At 42.4% G+C, this 24,569-nt stretch overlaps 1 long non-coding RNA gene across 1 annotated transcript in view; it reads left to right on the forward strand.

The window, feature by feature from the left end:
• The window catches only part of LOC138583049 (uncharacterized), a 144,373-nt gene that overhangs the window by 101,190 nt on the left and 18,614 nt on the right, over positions 1-24,569 (forward strand). The window contains exon 2 of the long non-coding RNA XR_011305139.1: positions 22,911-23,053. This is a non-coding gene — a long non-coding RNA (uncharacterized lncRNA). The remainder of the gene's footprint in view (positions 1-22,910; positions 23,054-24,569) is intronic.

Consider the following 24,569-nt stretch of genomic DNA (forward strand, 5'->3'; position numbering starts at 1 on the left):
GGTCATTATTGTGGTCATTATCCCAAGCAGTAAAGACCCCTCCCAAGCTCTATAAGGCTATTAGCACATATTAGTAATAGCAATACATGTTTTGGAGTTTTGGTGGTGTGCAGATGGGCCTCTGATCATCTTTACCGAAAGTAGGCCCACCACTTAAGAAGTGAGTGCACACTTATCCATAAAGCAAGTTTATTGTAAAATCAGCCTGGAGGGGCTAGGTGACACTGTAGAGTCAAACTAACCTGAGTCTCCCTGAACCACAGAAACAATGTCATTGTGATAAAAGTAACATTGGACAAATCCATATTTTGGTCATGACTTGACTATTGCAGATCTCTCCTCTAACTGTAACTGCGTTAATTTGCATTTTTTTGGTTTCGTGGAATTATTGCTTTTGTTGTCCTGAATGGACACTGATTGAATGAACATAAATGTTCATGGATAATAACATTTATGTATTAGAAATTTTGAATACATATGACAAGTGCATCTAAAAGCCTTGAAGCCTTGAAGACGATCAGTGGTCGAAACATGTGTTGGCTGGGCACAATCTATGTATATTGACTTAATGTAATAAGGGAATGTCCATTTGAATTTTTACCCATACTGAAAATTTAAATAAGCGCAACACCCTGGGGAGCAAGTATCTTCATAGGTGCACTAGACCCAGTGCCTTTGCTAGCTCTATCTCATCTGGGATAAACACCCTAGGGGGAACCAGAAGCATGGGAATGGGAGAGCAGATGTAGCAAAATCCTACCAATCTCTCTCCCCACTCTCCTCATATAGCTATACCATACATGATCTGCTGCAAAACCATGTGCATCCATTATTTCACTTACATCATCCTTGTCCATAAAGTCAGAATCAATACTTCTTAGTGACCTAAATAATATTTGATCAAATTCTACAATACTAATAAACCATTCACATCCAAACTGTTTCCTATCTTTGAACATAATAACAAGAAAAACAAGAAAGACAAACAATCATTCATTCTAATATTTTGAATCCAAAATGTCAATAACAGTTGCTGGTCTACGTTCGCTCCCCCTTCTCTACTGGAATGAACTGTGAATTCCTAGGGCACACTTAAACCTGTGCCGGTGCAGGGGCACCGGTATCCCTTCGCAGGTCACTACGGTAGACCAAGTTCTTTCTGCCCTCGACCTTCAAAGCAGACATAGTTTTAAAATTCACACAGTGTGGCCCATGAAAACACCACTCATTCAGGCGTTGGACAAAGTTGAGGACGTAGATCAGGTCCCAGGTGAGTAATGGTGGCTGGGGTGGACCGTCTGATTCCTTGCTGCTTCCTCCTGTAGACTGTTGATGAGAAGACACAACTTGTGAAGATATAAGTATAACACTTTTGGTTAAAATGCTAAGATACTCCATAAACTCCTCCCCCAGGACCTCTTCTGATTTATGTGCATCTGATGCTGTGCGTGCAGGTGAGTGTGGAGCGTGTAACCTACACCCAGGCACAATCTCATGAAGACTAAGGAGGTGATCTTTCCCTGGCTGATTCCTCAAATGAAACAGAACAATTAGCAGGCAATAGTGCCAACTCTTTCTCAAATCACCGGTACACCGAACACAACCTGTGCTTGATCGCCAAGCATGATGTATTTCCGCAAACAAAGCATTTAAAAAGTGGGTCCCATTGCCAGAATTCAGGACCTCACAAATTCCCCACTGTGGACATACCTCCCTCACCAGAACTTTTGCTGCAGATTAGCATCCACAAAGCACTCAATCCAAGAGTGGCAACAACATATGTGGTGCTAGTGCTCTCTGACTTACTTACAATCTTTCCTTCTTTAAATATAGTTTTTCCAGCTGTGTTAGCATGACAGGTAAATAAAACAGGGTCCTTTACAGATAAATCACTGGCAGGGTGAACATAAAGCTTGGTGAGTAATCGTAGTGAAGAACAAATAGACATGCAAGGGGGACTCAACATGTGTTCCCTCCTATCCTTAGCTTGAGGTCAAGTGAAGGGTCACCACCAGCTGGTATTTGTGCATGCTATTTTGATTCCAAGCTAATTCCAAACTGCCAGCCTGAGAGCAGTGCCTGAAACTTAACACACACAGAGGTCGGTTTGGGATGTCACTTAAATGTCATGTGAAATTTTGACAGAGAAAAGAGAACTGGTGTTCTTTTAATGTATATTTCCATTCTATCGGACCCTTCACCTTTTGCGCTTCCTTAAGTCCCTGCAGTAAGGGCCTTGCATAACTAGAGTAGTCAAAGATCATCAATCTATAATAGTTATAGTCCCAAAAACCGCTGCATTTGTTTCACTGTTACTGGATGCGGTGTATTATGAACTGTGGTGGCTCTCCCTTGCATTACCTTCCTTCCTGTGGGCGATATCACTTGCCCAAATATACTACCTCTGTTTGGCAGTATTGCAATTTTTCTTTGTCACTCTACCCCTTCTCCACAAGCAGGGTGAGCAGCGTTATTGAATCACCTCGACACTGCTCTTATGAAGTGCTTCATTCTAGCAAATCATCTATGTACTGGAGGATTACTGTATTGGATACATGTAAATTCCCCAAATCCATTTGAGCCACCCTATTGAAGACACTCATTACCCCGGGGGGCAAACTAGTGTGCTTGATCACGTAAACAGCTGTGAGGTACTGAGAATCGGCATGTAAGGGCACAAGAGAAATGCATTCTTTAAATGTAAAGTGGGGTCGACCCAGTAGGGATTTTACAGAGAATGGTAGCAGGATTAGGTACCAACAGGAATTCTGCCTCAACAATATTATTGAGAGGGTGCACATCCTGGACCATCCTCCAACTGGACCCCTTTGCTTCCTTCAAATGGTAGATGTCCGTGTTACATGGGGACACAGAAGGTTGTATTATGCCTTGCTTCAACAATACCATAGTTGGCTCATAAATCCCTTTGTATGCCTCTCTAAACATGGGGTACTGCTTAACCTGTGGTAATACTTCACAAGGTTTCAATTTAATTTGCACTGCTCCAACATTCTAACAGCCCCATATCACGAGGATTGCTGGTCCATAAATGGTTTGGCACCTTCTCCAAATTATCCTTCCAATATGGAGTTTTATTTCAAATGATGAGCATGGCCTGTGGTACTTCCTTTGCTCTATCGCTATCTGGCAAGGCACCCCAATCTGAAAACCTATCTCTCCTGTGTCTTCTAACAACTGTCGCCACTTTCTGCCTTCTTTGTCAGTGCCTGAGAGAACCACCCTGTTCTTCTTGCTTACTACTGCTTCTAGGAGAACCGTAACAATGGTGACTGGGGTTACCTCCTGCGGCATAGCAAGTCAAAACAAAAATTCAATTGGTACCCACCAAGTCTGATCTCTGATTCCGAGACCCAGCTCAACAAAAAACCATTACTCTGTATAGAAACAAAGTCGAATGTACAGGTATCTCCTATTACAGTATGCATGCAAAAGAGCTGCTTTTCTTACCAGATAGAACATGGTTTGCAAAGACATTTCAAATGATATGAGGAGGGGGGTAATACACATTTTTTCTTTGAACTGGCGATAAGTATCTTACCCGACCAGACTTGTTGGCATCCTTGTTTCACTCTAATTTATACAATTACCAATTTAACATGCATGGCCTCTGGCACATCCTGAGAAACTGACTGAAACCCATAAAGCATTTGTCAACTCTGCCATTGAGTGGACCTTACACTTAGTTTATTACTCGGTCACAAACGGATGACCAGACTTCCCTGAACAATGAATAAAAGGCTCCCATGTACTTAAGATTGCATCTTCTTTCTACAATAGTGCTAAGCCATACATACCTGGCTGTAACTGACCATGTGATATTGTTGCAGTTGCTTGGTGGCCTTTCTGAGCCTTCAACCTTGTTAAACCAGCTTTCCTAGTCACACAGTTCATCTCGCCAACCCAGGCTCCTGAGCCTGCACAATTCCTAGCTTATCTGAGGACTCTGTGGCATACAGATCTGTACATTCATCATGTACCCCAACTGTCTCAAAACACATTTCTCTAAAGACCCCCATGTATGAATGTCTGCGCATGTATGTTGAAGACTTCTGTGTACTTTCAGAGTGATTTCCCCATTTCAAATCTCCTTTCTCGCATGCGCATATGAATCGCCTCATTGCACAACTTCTAGGCGCTATGTGGCGTACCACACCTACATTGCGTTTGTATTGCTTCAGCAGTTTTAAAATGTATCTTTCAGCACGCATGCAAATCTAAAATGTATCAACTTAAACACAAAATAATATTAAAATTAACACATATCCCATTCCCATTAACTACACTAGATACATGAGATACATGTAGAATTGCAACTTCGTGTCAACATCACCATCCCCCCAGTGACCAATATGGCGCACGCAACATGAACCCCTCTTTCTCATGGGGACCTTTATCCACCCCCCCCCCAACATTCTGCTGCCTTGAACACACAGGAGGTCTGCCATATAAAAACGTGATTGCCTGCATATAGTCAAAAGTTTTGCAGTTTGCCAAGTCCTTAGCACCCTGACTATTCATTAGAGAACAAGACACTTGGTCTGTGGCTCGCTTGACTAATGCTACTACTTCAGGGGCTTGTGTTTGAACTTATCCCAGCAGCTCCACTCAGCCCTTCATACTTCTGAGGTCGATACAATGAGTACCATTGAGTTGGGTACCAATAAACATCTGTTATCTCTCAATAGAGCAAAGATACCACTTTTTGGGGATAAATGTTCGCTCTACAAATACAACTGCCATTTTATATGATGCCCCCAATGTCCCTCTGTTTAGAGTTTCAAGCAGCAAGATGATAACCGCGTCATGTGTAAAGTGCTCCGTTGTTTCTCGAAAGCCAGGTCCACGCTCTGGAAATATCATAATAATAATAATATGTAAAAACACAATATTCATATTGTTTGCCTCATTTGACCTATTTTAATTATTCCTGGAGTACCTGGGAGATTTCCAGTGTGCCTATTTTGTGATTTCCGCTATTAGGTGGTGCATAAGCCCCATCTCCAAGCCAGAACTATTGCTTTGGAGTACAGCTAGGGAGGAGAAGAAGGGTCACAAAGCTTGTGAGTTTTGTTTGGTTATTTACTCACCCTTTGACTGCCCATAGCCATGCTAATCACTATTCCCAATCTCACCCACTGCTTGCCCCACCCCAAAGCACATCCTCCTAGGATCTCTTTGAAATAGCTCTGTCAAGGTGTAACATCAAACTTTGGGCTGCCAGTGTTATTTCTAAGAGGTCTGCTCAGAGTGTATGGCTTTGTTCCAGCTGTAGATGCACTATTTTACAGCTTGTATGGTGGTTTTTGAAGTATACGCATTCATTGATTTTAATGCCAGGCACTTGTGTAAGATTGCACAGTGAACCAACTTTGAAATTTGGGAGCAGTTTGATGCGCTGTAGTTAAGAAATTGTAAACCCAATGGGTTCTTATTGGTGCCCGGATGAGATGGGGATGTGATATTGTTACAATAATAGATGTCACCCCCTTGAAATGTCCTTGATCTATTTACTTCACATATATGTATAAAGACTTGGGGGCAGATTCTCAAGAAGGAGGTCAAATGAAAAAAAAGCACAGAGAAAGGGCTTTTTAATTTAGGCTTTTAGGTGTCGCTTGCGAAACCTATCCACTAAACTATTGCATTACAGTAGAGATTGGGAGAAATGGCATATGAAGAGGGATGCACAGCTTGTAGGTGTTTAGGTATTTATTCACCCTTTGACTGCCCATGGTCCTGCTCATCTCTTTGGCCATTCCCACCCAGTTCCTGCCCCTCCCCACCCAAAACACCTCCTCAATGGAACTCTTTGAGCTCGCTTTAATCAAGCCTTACCATTAATAATTGCATTCGAAGTGCCTCCGAGTGTTTGTTCAAAGCAGTCTTCTGAGAGTTAATGACTTAGTTGTAAACCCACTATTGGTGTAAATAAAATGTCTCTACTGGGTTGCCTCAGCCACTCGATTTATAAGCAAACTTTGTGTCCTTCACTGAAGTCCTGTTAAAAACAGGAATTGGAAAAGCCAACAGTTTTGACCAACAAACTAACACTCATAATGCAAGCCAATGCAGTAGTAAACAAATGCTTCTTCCACCTACACACAATCAGGATACAACCCTTCTTCACGTTCCCACTCAGAACACTCAGTCATTTCTCTCATCATGTCAAGAATAAACTAGGCCAATAGCTTCTATCTCGAAATGCCAGAATACCTTATGGAAAAACCTTCAACGAATACAGAATGCAGCAGCAAGACTGCTCCTCAGACTCACTAAGAGGGAGAAAACATCACACCAGCACTGAGAACACTACACTGGCTAGCAGTAAAAAAACACATTTTATTAAAAATGCTCTGCATAACACACACAGCAATCCACAACCAAGGATCCAAATTCATACCAGGAAAAATCGCCATCTAAAAACTAAATAGAACATTAAGGTGCAGCAACGACATTCTCCTCGAACCGAACCAATACTCAAAGCATAAATTCAGCCGATCCGATTCTCCTGCGTAGTAGTGAGACTTTGGAACTCGCTCCCTAAGGAAATACAAATCGAAGATCAACTAAAGTTCTGAAAATTGTTAAAAACATGTCTCTTTAGCTCACCAAGGTAAATAGGGAACACTGTTGAAGGAAAACCACCAACACAGCACAATAGAAATACCCAGAACAACGAAAACCTGAATGCCCCAAACAGGGCCACTGAAAGAAATAAAGCATCCTACGGCAAGTTACCATACAATAATATTAACTCAGCGGATCAACCTAACCTGCATAAAAGGACTAAGATGACTGCCCACCAAACCTACTAAGCACTCTGCACTCATCCTCAAACACTGAATAAATGAGACACATACCTCGGCCGCAGGGAAAAAAAAGACTGCAAACTACAGACACTCCACGACACCCAACAGGGCACTAAACCAATTACACACAAATCACACATAGACACTCATGCATCAAACCCTGCATAACATCGACCAAATAAAAGCAAAACAGCACACAGTGATCTGTTTTTCTGAACTGAAGCTACCAACAGCTCATCAAAGTTCTCTTGCGCTTTTCTCTCTCAATTCCCACTAACACCTCCCAAACCTCTTCCTTTCCAGATTCACCAGAGCAGTGATTGAAGTGAGTGGGAGCGGTGCTGCTCTACTTTTTAAATTGAGTTTAACCATTCCTATACTTTTTATTTTAATAAGAAACTATTCCAGAATGGTTTCATTTCTTTTCTTTCAGCCTTTACACAGTGGTGGGGGTGGAATCAAGGAAAGGCGGGACCCAGGTATGGGGTTTGTATTGCTCCTAGGATGGAGTGTGGTGATGAGGTTTGTGGAGTGTGGGGTTGGGCCAGCAGGGAACATAGTTCCAATACTACTTTTCGCACGCTTTGACGTCTGGCCAGAGCACCTGGAGATCATGGCAGCGGTGCACACCATAAATCACAATAACATAACATTGAACATTGAGCCTCATTACAATAGTGGCGGTAAAGCAACATCGGCACCGGTAGTGCTACCAGTGCCGTTGTCACCTTGCCGCCACATTACGAGTTCTGCTCCTGGGTGCCACTCTGCACGTCTGGTCAGACCAGGCGTGCAGAGTGGCACCCGCACGCAGAACTTGATGGTAGGAACGGTACCGTTATGAACGGTACCGCTGCTACGTCATCCCCATTCCCATTGAGCCCTATCGGGGCTTAAATGGGAATGGGGACGTGCCAGCTCCGGGTCCTGCGAAAGGGAAATTACCAGGCCCGCTGAGGTTGGAATGGCCCAGTAATTCCCCTTTCGCAGGACCCGGAGCCATACCCGAATTTGGGGATAGCCATGCCTTTATTAAGGGCATGGCTACCTCCAAACTTGTAATGAGGCCCATTGTCTATAAGTATTAGTCATTTGCCATAGATTGGCATTAGATGCTCAGGTACTCGCATTATTTTGCACCTGCTACTATCAATGGGCAGTTAATACCGCTACAGCTGTGCCTGGTAAGTGCTTTTCCCATGCCTACAAAAAATCCTAAATTGTTGGCATTGCCAATGCTTGTTTCACTCGCGCTAACTTTGAAATGCGCGGGTCACCATATACTAACAGATAACAGGGCAAAGATTCACTGTCCAGCCCCCTTCCATACACTTCGGGAGGACACTGCCAACACTGATGTATGACAGGCTTTCAGCCATCATGTGGTTATTGAGAGCACAAGATAATGTGGCCGTCTCTGTGAAATGCTCAAAAAAAAAGAAATGATTTCCCTGTTTGGGGGATGGAAATGCAACCCTGGCTGTCACAATTAAAGAAAAAATCATGATGGGGTCAGAAATGTCCCTGCCATGATTTTCACTGCCCCCCGGCAGCTGTTCCCAACAGGCGACAGAGGATAACCCCCATTTCTGCACATCCTGCATGTGAATTTGGGATGCACTTTTAAATATGCAGAAACACCCACATATTTGTTCATGGGTGAAATGGACATCTGAATGAGCGCATCTTAGATTCAGCTGCCCTTTGTGAATTGGGCTGCTCCTTTTTTGGCGCAAGTTGCGCCAAGAAGGTTTTGAAATTCTGGAGCTTATGGTTCAAATCCCCCCATCACAAATTTCCAAAGTCAGCAAATTTGCCAGTAGCCTCTCCACCATCGTTACACATTAAGTGGCCCTCCAGATGTTTTGGACTTCAACTCCCATTGGCCCTAGCAAGAATCTGTATGGTGGAGGATACATGGAGTTGTAGTCCAAAACACCTGAGCGCCACATAATGAGATACCATGCTGTAGACCACAAAACCTCCCTGACAGATTGCGCTACTTAAGTGAGTCTCATGTACACCTTGTGCACAGACAATGTGTACTGCACCCATCTTGTGATACCACAGACATTTGTTTTCCTTTTTGAGTTAATTTCATATGGTGGGTCGATTTGGATGTGCCTTGTGCACTACAATTTTATCGCGCTGCGCACGCTCCGTTAGTTTATCGTTCCTCTAATTTTATAATGGATTTTTAAAGTATTACAGGTTAACCTGCTTTAGACGTTTTGATTTGGGGGGGTGCCACAGACACTATCCAGCAGTCTAATAACATTACCTGTGTATAGTGCCTTAAATACAGTGTTAGAATACTGTTCAAGTACAGGTGGCATAATCAACGCCCTTTGGGGAAACACCCCGGGAAGACTATAAGGGGCTAGGTTTATAAGAACTCAAATTATGTGTACTTTATTAATGAACCTCAAAGGATGAAAAGTGTCACCAGACCTGATAGGAATTGAGCTGGTGATGGCTCTGAACACAGCTCGTGTGCAGCGAATGCTTAACTCGCTGTGCTTTTGAATGTTGTTTGGATGACAATTATTGAATAAAATACAACTGTTAAGGCCTACTTAGGGAAATGAGTTCATGCAGAAATGAAGCATCATGCTGACCTCCTCTGACAGAAGTCACAAGCGGGGCAGATGATAGAGGGATGCCCTCATTACCTCCAGCAAATAGAAACCAAAAGCATGTGTTATCCTTTGAAATTGTCACAGTCAAGCAATTTACAAAAAACTCACATTGGGGGTAATGTTCAACCCCATGTCAGTTGCATCGAGGAGGGCTGCTCCGTGTGCATGTGTGTGCAAAAGGTTCTCTCTGTGCTATTTCCCTCATTTCCACTATGTGGTGGAAAAATTAGTAGTAAAAGATAGCAAACTCGCCTTTACTCTTCACTTTTCCACCACGTTATTGGAAAAGTGTACATGCTGCTTGTAAAGTATGCTTTACAATGGATTCCTTTGGAGTCTGCCTGCTTTTAGCAGAGTAATTTCAAGTGGGTTCCATAGAAATCAGTTGCATTAATGCCAGCATGAAAAGTCATGCTGGCGTAAATGCACATTCATTTGAATGGCAGAGGGGAAATGGAGGCAGGCACCTTATGTCCACCCTGCATCCGGCTCTGATTTTTAGCAAAAGTATTGAGATTGAAAAAAATGGCTGTGATCACGTTCATCGCCATTTATTCTGATCTGCTTCACCTGGAGCACGACCCCTCTTTACCTCTCTTTCCTATTGAAGGCAGATGGGAGCAAGTCACCCGAAAATATGCTCTGTGTAAGTAGAGTAGTCAGCGCAGGGGAGATGGAGCCATCCCAAATAATTTGGAGGGGCAGGGGGACAGTTTTTAAAAGCAGGTCACTATTGGGGCCATGAGTGATCACCAATACAAAAAGCCCTTCAAAGTGCGTGCATGTCCACTATTATTATGTCTTTGCTTTGTGGACTCTGGCCTTCGTGTCCCTCTACGTAAGCTGCCTCTCTGATCATCAGTGACTACAATAAATTGAGCGAAAATAGGGAAGCATAGTGGGCCTCATTACGACCCTGGCACTAAGTGTTTAACGACGCCATAAAAGGCTGCGGCGCCGTTAAATACTTAGCGCCTTACTATGAGGTCCCTTTGCGGGACCCGACCTTAACGGCTGGTCTACACCAGCCGTCAAAGTAGGGACCTGCAAAGGGACCTTGGTGCTAAGTACGGTATTGCAATTTGCGGTACCGTACTTAGCGCCTTCCCCATTCCCATAGAGCCCCATGAGGCGAAAATGGGAATGGGGAAGGGCCATGGTTAAATGGGGAATTACCGCCCCGGCAACCATGGAATGGGGTGGTAATTCCCCATTGAACCATGGCGGACCCATTACAACACCGGCACCAACCATGGTGCTAATAGCGCCATGGTTTAGCACCGGTGTTGTAATGAGGGCCTGTGTGACATAATTCCTGCAAGAGTACACAGATGAGCTGTAGCTAAACCACCCTTCCCAGCCCTCACACTTCTACAAAACAACAGTGATCCCAATCATACAGATGAAACAGCCACAGTCCAGGTATATACCTCCTTTGTCTTTTGTGGAAACGTGATTTGAGAGCAGGCTATACTCTTAAGAGGGGTGTGAATGTGAGACACCAGCAACCCAAACAGCAGTAGTACAACAGTTCATAATAAAGGAATGCCCAATCAAGGTTATATATATATATATATTCAAGGAAATAACTTTAGTTGTAGGGTCGTTAAGGTGAAGACATAACGCAACAAAACCCCTAAAATGTAGCTAAACCCAGCTTAACTTCGCACCCCCTGTTGCGCAGCCTATGACCACAATGATTACATCGCAGATGACATTACTGATGACATCATTAATTACAGGTTTACAAATCACATCACTGATGCCATCACTGGTGACAACACTAATTACATTAAATATAACTGATTACATCAATAATGGAATTAGACATAACATCATTTATAACTTAGCTCATTAAATGTTTGATTACCTTAAAAGTTTAGGCTGTATAAATGGCCATAACAAAGGCTGGGGTCACTGGCCAGCACCAATGGCCATAGGTAGTGGTCAGTTAGTATTTAAAAATACCAATGTGTATTGGTAAAAGTCATGCATAGTAGCCCATCAGTGTTTTAAAAAATACAGTGGCCAACATTGAAAGATGTAGTCAGTGACAATGGCTAAAGGAGGTAGCTAGTGCCCATTAATATGTTAGAATATATAGTCGGCACAGCCAAAGCATGTGGCAACTGGCTAGTATTCTGTTGAAGACAATGGTTAGTGTACACAATATACAGTGGGTAGGCCAAAGGAAATTGCTTATCGCATTTTATTATTTTAAAATATACAGTGGACATGGCCAAAAGATGTACAAACTGCTCAAGGTCAAAGGCCTTGGCTAGTGGCCCATATATATGTTACAATATATAGTGGTCACTGCCAAAGATTGGGGCCACAGGCCAGTACTGTGCTAAGGTCCATGGATAGTGCTTGATCAGTGTATATAATATACAGCGGACACGGACAAAGACCATATCTAGTGGCTGGTTAGTGTTGTATAATACATATTGGGCATGGCCAAAAACCATTGCTTATGCATTTTATTATTTGAAAATATACAGTGGACATTGCCAAAAGATGTACAAACTGCACATTTACGTGCCCTTGCTCATCTTTTTACCAGTCAATTGCATCATCCGCTCCTTGCGTAGACTCATCAACAAATGAACTAATGGGACCCCGGGATTCATGAACGCGACTATGCCCAAGCCGTTGCTGTCACCCATGTGTGCAAAATCTCCCAATAGCACAACAAAATATAATCGCGCAGCTTGGCTTCCCCGCATCCCATTCTTCAACCAGTCATATTACCCGCTACGTCCTTGTGTCTATGTGTCGTCATCCATGCCTACGGACTGTCCAATAGCACATGCAGATAAATTGACGTGGCTACGGCCACGCCGTATGACGATATCCGCGCGTACTACACTGTCCAATCAGCGGGTGCAGAAGTATGTAGCCGCAAATAATAACACCGCCAATAAAAAAGAACTTCACATTTATCATTGCTTTCTGTAATTGTTAGTGAAAAGTGATCAGCTTAACCGCAAGAACTTTAATGAAAAAACAAGCCATGTCAAAACTAATGAATCTATTTCCTCACACCATCTTTATCTTTTCCAATTTGACTCGACAAAAATGGATGTGGACCACCAAATTTAATGGTGAAATGGAGAAATCCCAAAGAAATTTTAACAAATCAGTTTCAGCATTCATGAGAAACCACAACCAATTAGGGATATCAAACAACAACATACAGTTCAACATGGCCAATTTCTATAGACATGACAGAGTACACCTACCCAGTGAAGGAAATGCAGTATTCCTTGATAACATCAAAACAATAATCCAGATGTACTAAAATACTACTCAGTGTACCCCAAAACAGTCTTTTTACATATGAATACACAAATACAATAAAATATGCAAACAATATTTGTTCTCATGCCGGCGGCTACAGTTCTTTGACTTTTATCATAGCCGCGATTACAAAACTTTGCTTCAGAAGAGAGGGACTTACTTCAGATTTAAAACTACAACAGAACATCAATACACCACAACACAGCTCAAGCAGTAATGCATGAAACCTAAAGTTAAAGAAAGCTAAAGAAAGCTAAAAATAAAACATGACAATAAACTAATCACAAAAAAACAAATACCCACAAAATCTGATAGCATAAGAGATAATACACAGAGTATACTACGTTATATGGTACTAAAGTAGAAGACATCCTTTTAATATACATTTTTTCAAACAATGTTCTTCTGTTTTTCTCCAGTCTCACATGTACATAAATCTAAAAACACACAACCCAAATAGATAAATAACTTCTGAGTCACTGACCATGGCCATTTCTGCCATGGGCAGTGATTTTTCACCCCCAGCGTCACTATACCTATAAAAATAACTTTAAAAAATAAATAAAACAAAGATGCCCCAAAACATATAGCCGTGAATACTGAACCACTCTTACCCGCGAGTATCTGTAGTCCTTTGTACCCTCGGATATAGCCGGAAATATCGGCAAAAGGGGCAGAAAAAATAAATGCTTCCCTGCCCCACAGGCCATCCCAAGTGCCCCCCTAATCTATGCCAGTTCCCCCCACTACCCAGACAGCCTCCTCACCTCCCATCTCTCTCCTCTTTCACCCCAGAACACACAATGCTTCTGTGACACAGTTTGCCTTCAGATGTTGGCTACAGAAAGCTTCATATTGCAAACTTGGTCCCAGGACCCCCTCCAACTTCCAAATTTCACTCAGTGCCCTCTAGCCATCACCCTACCTCTACCCTGATGGCATTTGTATGTTTTTGACCTGCAAATAGCTTTTTACTGTGTTTCATTTTCCCATAACCGAGAGAAGAACAAGATGTTGGTTGTTTCATTCTGAAAACCATGATCCTGCAATGCATCATGGGAGATATCTCTATTTTTTGGGGGGGATGGGGAAGACCCTTCTCTGTCAAATATTTAAATACCTTCTGCATAGAATAACACTGAATCAAGCAAAGCACTTTTTTGAATGCTTTATGCACAAGTTGTTTCATACCTGGTCCATATCCGTCCAGCGGTTTGGTCTGTGCGCTTTGGCAAAAATTGACCTTTTTTGTCTATGGGAAAATTAATGGGAAGTAGGCCGCCCTATAATATATATTTGTATTTGTATTTCTTTATTTATAAGCGCGCCTGGCTAGGGGGCATCTGGGTGCTAAACTTATGGTTACACAGGCAGGTGAGGTTACAAAATACAGTAAAGGCAGGTTAGAAGGTGAGACAGAGTATATAAGCAATGTGGAATATACTAAATGAGGGAGTCAAAAATGGATATGCCTTTAGGAAAATGGTCTCTAGGTTCCCAACAATTGGACCAGGAAGGCTGGGGCCTCACAGCAGTATCTTCATTAGCTCTTGCTGGTTTGCCTGGTCAAACAAGGTTCAGATGCTGCGAGTCGCGCTGATCCAGATGGAGAGCAGGCATCAAGTTAGACTCTGTATGAAACTCACTGAGATTATATGCTCCGTTTGAAGAATGCCGGTTGATGATGCCAATAGGGGCGGTTCACTGATGGAGCTTTGGGTCAATAACAAAGATTCAGGAGAATTGAGATGCTGTTTTAAGACATCCGCAATGGAAAGCTTCTTGTTCCTTCCTAAGCATGTGATGTGGTAAACTGGTGCTATGCAGCAAATAAATGGCTCGAGGAACAGCAGCAGCAGTTTGAAGAGGTTCAAAGCAGTAATAAAGGTAGCACTCTGGGTCCTGTTATTTTGAGTGTGCTCGAACACGGACAACAGTGTTTCACTGCGGTAGAATGCAGGAAACCTGCTGCTTTGCTCCTCCTAGAACTGTGAGTTCCAATCCAGAGGCTCCAAAAAACATTGCTCTAGCTCTCCCAACCCAGGGGGGAGGAGTTCAGAGGGGGTTAGCTAACACCTGCAGGAGTCCATCACCTTGAAAGTGGTCCTGGGTACCAATTTAGCTGGTAGAGGGGCAGGTATTTCTCCAGCAGCATAGGGATGGATAGGGAGTACAGTTTGCCTTTGCTTTGGAGCACTCCTTCACCTCACTGGCTGGGGACTTTGGAAAAGATTATTTTTGCAGTCCAGGAAAGAATCAGATAACGAGGGACATGCCCCTTCCGTATAAAGGCAACAAGTCACATGGGATTGGTTAAAAGTAAGCCTGCTTTAAGTGGTCCAATCCTTGTTATGGCAACCAGTGTCGTGTGCCATCTTTCATTATACCCAAAGTGCTTTGCTTGTACAGGAAATGTAGGAGAGTGGAAGGCAAAAGAAACCCAAAGAAAAACAATTGTCTGTTTGTCTAAACTGTACCTCTTCTCTAGCCCTACACTTCAAACGACCTTTGGCGTGCAACCACTAATTGTAAGGCAGATCTTTGTTATGGACTTGTCTCTTTGAAACCAGGCACCCAGAAGATCTCTTGTGCGCTACTGTGCCTGTCAAGGGGTAGTTACCCAAACTCCCAGAATGTCAACAGAGGCAGGCATCGTGCCTTTTGTGCCATTCCCTGGAAGGCAGTCAGCCGCTTGTAATCCACATGGCCTTTCATAGCTGGACTGAGCTCATAGGGTGGATACTGGTAAGCTACAAAACATTCTTTCATAATTATGTGAAGGACCAGCCACCTTACCAAAACCTAGTTATTGTTTATATTTCCATTTTATTCCAGAACCTGGTTGATAGTTTAACATAATTACTATGGCTTTGGAACAGGAATGCAGAACTAAATTCCACAAATGCACAGCAGCTGTCAAACAGGGCACCTGCCACCTCTGAACCTGCTCTCTGCCACTGCAGAGCAGGAGCTGCAGATCAGGATACTGCTGCAGCAGGGCACAGGAGCACACTATGCTTTTTACATGCAGTTTCAAGGCATAGAATAAGCGAAATCGCATCACAGTTTCTGATGCAATACTGCTGATTTGCTTTTTATTTAAATAATCATGTTGCACTAACTGCAACATGATTTCTAGAACAAGGATTATAGGCTTTGTTAGTCTGGCCTGTGCTGGGTGTGCAGAGCTGTGTGAGCTGTTTGAAGTCTCTGGGCCACATTACACGGTAGGTGGTAAGGGTTTACCGGCACCGGTAAACCCTTACCGCCTTACTACGAGGTCCCTTTGCGGGACACGACCTTAACGGCTGGTGTAGACCAGCCGTTAAAGTTGGGACCCGCAAAGGGACCTTGGTGCTAATTACGGTACCGCAATTTGCGGTACTGTAATTAGCTCCTTCCCCATTCCCATTATGCCCTATGGGGCAAAAATGGGAATGGGGAAGGGCCATGGAGGAAGGGGAAATTACCGCCCCACCAACCTTGGAATGGGGTGGTAATTCCCCTTTCCTCCATGGTGGTACCGGTATGGTACCGGCGGCAACCATGGTGCTAATAGCACCATGGTTTACCGCCTTCCGTGTAATGAGGCCCTATGGCTTCATCGTGGGAGGTATACTCAAATGGGCAGGGCAGGATTCTGTACTGTGTCTCTAAAAGTGTTTTGCTTCTACCTTTTACTTATTGTTTAAACTTAAATATTCCAGTCTCATAGAGAGTTAACAGGCTTCGCTGCCAGTGCTGTCGTTTGACTGCAACTTCTTCAATTAAGGAGGGCTTCTGCTCTCTGAAGCCACTGGTTGGCTGTGCCACTGCAGCACAGAGACTTACACGGGAGCTCTCGAAATTCAGCGACCTGTCATTCTCCATTCGTAGCTGGGGAAAGGCGCATAGCCAATCAGGTGGCTCGAAACGCGGGCGAGAACACACTGTGCTTTCCAGCCACCTGAGGCCCTTCCCCTGGTGCAGCCATACTAAGGTGGATTCCATCTATTTGGTGTACAGTTTATTATTTATTTTTTTACAGAAGATTGGGCTCGTGCAATACGATATGTGGCCTTAAATACAACTATTTGCACCCTGGACGAACCCTGGGGTGTTGATAGCAATCACTTCCCCTAAGGGGGGCAAACGGAGCTGGTAACGGCCCTGAGCCCTTGCTGTGGAACTCGTTACCATCCCTGTGCTCGCCCCTAAGCAGGGTTGCTTGCTTCATTCACTGCTCTGCCGTGCAGGAGCCATCTTACTGTCCTGTGAATGCAGTGCAAACCCATTGGAACTGGTTCTAATACAATTGTGCTTACGAAAATATATAGTAATACCGGCCGCTAGAAACGAGGAAAGGACGCAGTGACCAAATGAATGGAACGTTTGCGCCACCGTTTTGCAAGACACTTGCAGCCAGTGCTCACAAGCCAGCAAGTCCTGTGCCCCTGTCGTTATTAAAATGCTCTATGCAGGATGGATCGCAGATCATATGGTAGTGATTTGACTTCTCGGACTAATTGCAGTGCAGGCAGTAGCCGTATAGACTGTCCTCGTCAGCATAGTGCGAGCAAGCCCGCAATTCCTATAGTCAGTCGCAGCCCAACAGAGGATGTCACGTGGCCTTTGTGAAAGTTAAGTGCTAGCTCGTGGCGTGCTTTCCTGTTGACCGAAGTTCAGTGTTGCAGAGCAGAACAAAATGTGAAGTCCATTATTAAAGCTCATTGTTGGTTATGAGCAGCGATCCGTCAAGGATTTGAGCTGGGCAGGGCTTGTTAAACGTCGACGTTTTGCTGGTGAACTTCGCTCACTTTAGAAAGAGACAAGCACAGGAACGTTGCCTCGGCACCCTCTCGGGGTCTGCCCCTGGTGCCGTAACTATAGGGGATCACGAATTAATGCGTGAAAACACTGACTGCATGTTCCACTATATGTGTTATTTCATTTCATGAAAGTCAGTAGCTCTGTAATACTCCGCTTGAGCTTCACAATAGAGTAGGAATAGTGAAAACGTGTGTTTGCTAGAATGGGTTCGTTTCTCCACAGCTATCTTCCTTATTTTTTGGCTCACAAACGTTAGAAATATATATTTTGATTTTGTTTTAAGAACGAGAATCGCTTGTGAAAATGGCTGTGTGAAAAAAGATTATATATATATATATATATATATATATATATATATATATATTTTTTTTAGCTGAATAAATCAACTTTTACAATTTCATTTATCACATATTAATAAACACGAAATTAATTACTTTCTGATGATTATAAAAATAAATGGTCTGAACTCAGATAATAATTAAAATTTAAAAACCTAATATTTGTAAAAAAGGAAAAGGAGATCAAGAAACAACAAGAATATATCGCATTAGTGACCCGAAAATATACACTACAAAAGATATGGTATTTTTTGCTTTTCTACTGTCAGAATCCCCATTTGCAGTGATAATACTGCACACTCACTCTTCACAGGTTAAACCAAGCCGGTCTCATTCCAACTTTAAACCCCGCCCCCAGCACACACCAAAGGAGGAGGGAGGGAGTACAGCCACACCCAAAATGGGAAGTGTTTTTTTTGTTGTTGACTCTGAAACTGTGAAGGTCAATATACTAACCTCTACATTTTTTAATTAATATTTTTTTGTCAGTAATTCACTAGTGCAGTAAAAATGTATGCAGGAGTTCTGCAATTGCTTGTGTTATTAAGAAAAAGGGCAAGAGAGCCACATGCAATCTTGAACATTTTAAACTATTGGCTGCAAGTGTCCAAAACCCACAGGTCCCTTAGAGATACAGTTAAAGTACAGATGAAAAATATCTTTCAATCAACGGTTATTTTTCTTTTATCAATTTAAAACTCCCTTGGTAAAATATACATGGCCACCATCTACCAGGCGGCCTTGAGGAGAAAGATGACCTCGCCACATGGCGTACAGGCCACGGCAGAGCTCCCAGGTCATAGATTTATCTTATGCTATAGCCTATATTGGCACCCTTGGAGACGGCACCAGCCAATCGGGAACCTCAGAATGCGGGTGCACATGGGCAGTGTATGCCCATGTTCACGCCTGTTGGCCGGTACATTGCCTACTCTTTACTCCTAATCGGGCTTGCCCGGCCCTCAATCTGCTGTCCCTCTCCCCCTCGCCTTTCGGTCCTACGCTGGCCTCACTGCACTGAGCACATGCCTACTCTTGCATAGAAATGAAAGAGGTGTTGATTTTTTTTTAACACAAAAATACTATAAGCACTTAGCACCCATGCAACTTTAATTGCCGCCCTGTGTTGACATCCAAGCCCACCTGCCATGGTGGCAATTAACGCTACACAAAGACACTCCGACAGAAACACCAATATCGGAGGCGTGCATCAGAAAGTGCATAGTGTCATCCACTGAAGTATAAGGATGATGCAAACCATGGCATAGCTATACTGCGTACGAGGGGCAAAGAGATGAGATCTCTTACTCGCCTTCTGAAGACAGTAAGTTGTGATTTGCACTTAGCAAAAAGTCAAATGCATTAAAAAAAAAGTATGTTCACAGCTGTTCTTTTATGAATTTGCCTTTCATTGAGGACAAGGGTGTGTTGGAATCCTAGAGTGGTGGTGTGAGGTAAATCGAGTGCCCAACAACATCATTTCCAGTAGTAGTATCAGACTTAATACCAAATTAACAAACTGCTTTACTTAATCCAAATGCACTTGTTTATCTGGTTCCAATGTTGGATTTGTATTGTTGAACTGTTCATATTGTTGGTTCACGGCCTGTCATGGGGTCCCCGCCACCCCCCCAGTGCCAAGGCCTTTTTTGGTGATTTTGGTATTTCGCCATTCAATGCCTTCTAACGTTTTCGGTTTCATTAAGCTAATGGGACTGCGTCTATCTTTTTGCAGACACAAGCAGGACATGAATCGGTAGAGAGATCTTGAAAAAGAAGACTTGATAATGGAGGAATGTTTTCTCACAATGAATATACCTTGGATGATAGACATCAGGTTTTAGGAAGCCAACAAACGCATTAGGGAGCCGGATTGGCTCGTAATGCAGCAGCACTTACGTGAGTTAGAGAGGCACCCGCACTTGAAATGCTTTGTGGGGCAACGCAATGCATACATTTGTTACAAGGGCTCAGTGTCAACACACATATTTATTTAAGTGAGTCAATTACTTACATAACTGTTCTTGCCTTAGAGAATATACACTTCTCTGCTATATATTATATTTCAGAGGTTTTGTGAATCTACTTAGCTTTACATGCTATGCATACTTCATCATCTACCTGACTGTGTGGAGTATTAAAAGTTGTTTACTTCAAAAGTCGAATTCTGTGTTGACTGGTGCGTTCCTGTCATCCTAGTACTACACTACTTGTGCAGGTACCCACAATGCTCTTCCATTCGATGCCCTCGGACTTTTTGTTTTCTGTGAGGTGCGACCCTTGTGTCATAGGGAGTAGTGCAAGTGTTTTATGTGCCTTTCAAAACATGTTTATGAATGTACATGTAACTTGCGTGACCAGTGCACATTTCGGTGCATGTGATTCTAAACAGATACAAAGTCCAGAAAGCTCATTACTGGATAAAGTAAAATTTGACTTCTGGGGCTTGTGAAACTGTTTGGATTCACATGCTGTGCATTTTGCGAGCCGTGTATTATTTGAAGGTGGGTTTCTAAATGGTACCATTGAATATAAATATTCTAGTTACACTTGACCAACTTGTGAATCTGATCTGGCTTGTGTATCTAGGTAGTAGTGTTTGGTGAAGGTATGTACTGAGCACCATATTGCTGCTTTGCATACTCTGTCTAGGGGAATGTTTGGAATGCAAGTGTAGCCTCTGCCCCCTTGTGGAGATAGCCCCTGGCTTAAAGGTCAAAGCCTTCTGACATAAACAACTTGTAACACCCCAGACCAACCACTAGATAGTGAAAAGATACAATCTCCAGGAAGACTATTACTGGGTAAGCAGCATTTGTCATATATACATATAGGTAAATAAGAGGATTCCTTGCGGTGCTCATTGGTCATTGGCATCTCAATGTTGCCAGCTTTCTATAAGCATGAACAGGTGATAGCAAAAAATATCCACCATAGTTGTCTGCATGCTGAACAGAAGTGCTGGAGCATTTATCAACATATTAAATGTGCAAGACTTCCTTCAGGTAAGGAGACTCTGGGCAACAGGATTACTAGCCTCCAATGCTAACACATAGAATATTTTGTCCACAAAGCCTTTGTCAAATGCGTATTAAAACCAGACCTAAAAGAAGGTGTGCATAGGTGTCAACATCCTGTGATTTAATGTGGCGGCTGTAAATAATACTGAAAGATGCAATAAGTAAACATAGAGGAATAAAAGAAATAACAAAGTGTTCTGTGCTGATAAAAAAGGAATGCTAAGGCAGCGGGAGGCAGAAAGAGGAGTGTCTCTAAACAAAGGGACAGAGACTGCTCATACCTTTGCTTAGCACAGTCAATAGAAGATGTGATACATGTGTTAACCAGCACATTTTTCATGGATTGTGTATATCCTAAATGTCAATTGAAAGAATATATATAATGAATTAACAGTTTGGTTTTTCTTTGACATGATGAAAAATCTTCAAATATTTCTGCAAACTCTTGTTTTGTTGTTCTTCCTGTAATCATTTTCCTAGAATGCATTAGCTTAGCGTTCATGCTCCTGATTTAGAATGCATTGGCCACGGGGGTCCCAGGAACTGCAGTTTTATTTTACATTTTTTTTACATCTATATAAACTGTCTGATTCACAAGTATGCCCTAGACGTCCTGTACTCCTGCAAGCCTGATGCAAGTAATTATGCTTTCACAAGAAAAAGTACATTTAGCACTTCTTCCGCCTTACAAGCGGCCATATTTGATGTTTTCGAAGCAGAATAACACGCCTTTTGGGGATGCTGGTGCTGCCTGTGGCATCTGCTTGTAACTGCCTTATTGTAGTACTGGTCCTGACTTCTGTGGTGATCCTGTCAGTTCCTTTTTAAAACTGCAACATAACTGTGTAGTGAAGCATTTTTGTGAGGGTTACACATTTATATTTTTACAAATCAAATAACCTTTTGGATTATGAACAGGTCAATCGGCTCTCTGGACTCCAAGAACCAGCTGAAGATGATCCAAAGTCAGCAAGAAAAATGAGGGACTTTTAGGGGCAGCTGTGTTTTACTGACCCAGTCATAATGCCCCTAAAAATCCTTATTGTTCTTGCAATGTTCAGCATGTTCCGTGAAAGCAAAGAAAGGTTTGCAGTAAGGACCTTGGGAAATGGAACCCGAAGACACCAATCAAGTTATGGATAGTGGGTTGTGAAGTATTTCTTTCAAACAATTGTTTTAGCGAGACCTATTAAATAATGGTGACTTTGCCCTCTGAGAATATAGCAGAGCAAAGCGTCAATTTAAGAAAAAAGCAGACAATCTTGTGAGTGAAAAGTTTGCTTATTTACATGGATAGTCGCAAATCTATTAAATTGCCGAACGAGAATTTCAAAGTGGGAAACAATACTTGCTGAAACAAAAAAAGGAGGACGCAATTTAAAAAAATGTGCACACAAAATAAAAATCATAGAAAAAAAGACTTGCGTGACTCAAGATGTCAAGACATGTGCTGGTCACCTTTATCACAAAGGGGACTTGAGGTTTTATTGGGGGCTGGCCGCCCACTTGCATATATTAGCATTCATGTGGGTGCTTGGAGCACATAGTCGCGGTGGCAGGCTCTCAAAGGGCCTGTCATGGTGAAATGTCATCAAAACGAAAAACACTTTTTAGTTCCTCTTTGGGGGATAGAAATACAAGTGGGGCAGCTGGGGTTCAGACTGCTACTGTGAGTGCAAGGAATCCAGTGAGGCAATTCTACAGAGAACGTGTGGCCTCCACTTTGTAAATGAACTCAGTCGCTGATCTTGTTGTGTGCTCGATGTAAACAACCATGCAAGTGCTCTGAAGGGAATTCGAGAATGTTTAATTGAACTGATTGTAATGGGTTTCCGTTGTCTAAATATTCATATGTTTTGGGCACTTACTAGAAATACACAGTGGAAACTGTTTTGTTGGTGTTCGTGTATTAATTGCCGATGATAAATGTGATTGTGTTGCACAACACCACTGACCTGTTCTGTATCTCTCTAGATGGTCATTTTGAAGAAGCCTATATGCCTATGTTTGCCTGTGAGGAACAGGTAGCGACTTGATTTGAAATCAAGGCAGGGCTTTTCGGGTGATTGAACAGTAACATCAAGTCAGTTTTTAAGAACAACCTAATAAATATGCAGGTAAAAATCTACTGCTATTCGCTATATGTTGTTTGTTCTCATGCAAAATCTTTGTGCTAACCCGAGAAACTTGCTGTATAGTACTACTTGGATTGCCAGCATGCTCAACCTTACTTAATATATGCAAGGTGTCTTCTGATGTCATATCTTCAATGCAACTAGTATGTTGTATTTTAAATTATGGTCATTTCAGATCAAATAGACTCTGTCCTTAGGAATGTACTTCATTGATTCAATGATATGATCATGGATTTATGGTATCTCTCTCAGAAGTTGAATCTTGATTTTCTCACCATTTATGGAGACTTAAAACTAACTCATTGGAATCCTTTTCTGGTAGACAGTCTTTACTCACCAAACGGTCGGTCCTCCTGAGGATTTCATTCAAGAGGTTTGTTCTACGTAACTGTGAGCAAGATCGCTTCACCACTCTATATGAACCTATAACTAATAGTAATATAATACTAAATAGTGATGTGTCAAGCAACTACAACAGAATGTTTCATCTTTAACAATTCTGAATCTAAAAATCCACCCACACATCTTTATTTGATCAATGACTCGAGAAGACCGGGTTAGATTGAGAGAAAACGTATTTCTCCATTAACTCATATATGATATTAATTTAACATCATTTAAGTTAATTTGCACACCACTTAACATGAAGCTACATTGACCAATGACAATATATATTTTTTTGGTTTGTGCTAAAAACTTGAGAAAACATAGTACATTTCAATGTATTGTAAAACGATTTCTAAGTAGAGGTGTGTATGAGCTGACAAAGGTTTGTATATATTCGTGGGATTTATAAAGTGTAAACTAGCAGGGAAGCAAAGGAGTGTTGTACACAGAGGCCTCACGCCGAGAGGTTACAAATAAAAATGCTGAAGTAACAGAGCAGCTGGGATGGATAAGGGGAACAGCAGAGAGAGTAAGCTCCAGAGGGAGAGAATCAGGGTTGAATTGAGCAATCGTTATTTGGCCAGATTCTCTTTGTATATGAGAATCTTCAAGTCCTTCCGGGAGTGTAGGATGGAGGGGGAAATACTATCTTTCTGTTAACTGTTTTTGTCCCTCTTTGAGTTCTTAATTTACAGCCTGACGATTTTGTGGCTTAGGCCTCCGGCGATGGTACGTTTCTTGAACAGGTAGAGTGATGTTTTTTTGTTTGTGTCTGTATGTGTTGCAGGCTGTCATGAATATTATGCATGTGTATAGGAGGTAGCCTCGTAGAACTCACCCAAAAATTATGAAAAGTAGTTAAAAAGGAATGTACGCTGGTGCAAGAAGTAACGCAATTTTATTCAAGGCACCAAATGCAGCTGGGACAGCAAATTCAAACAGATCGCAGGACAGATCTGCATGAAAAGAAACACCCCATTACTAAGAACTTTTATAGAAAACAAAATTAATAGCATATGCGATTGTGCAACATGAAAAAATCTCCCCACGCCAGTTTGATTGGATCTTGCACTTTAATCCATATAGAGAAGCATAAGATTGGGTTTGTGAA

Source organism: Ambystoma mexicanum, chromosome 3q (genome assembly GCF_040938575.1).
Source record: "Ambystoma mexicanum isolate Mex_15411 chromosome 3q, UKY_AmexF1_1, whole genome shotgun sequence".
Classification (NCBI taxonomy): Eukaryota; Metazoa; Chordata; class Amphibia; order Caudata; family Ambystomatidae; genus Ambystoma; species Ambystoma mexicanum.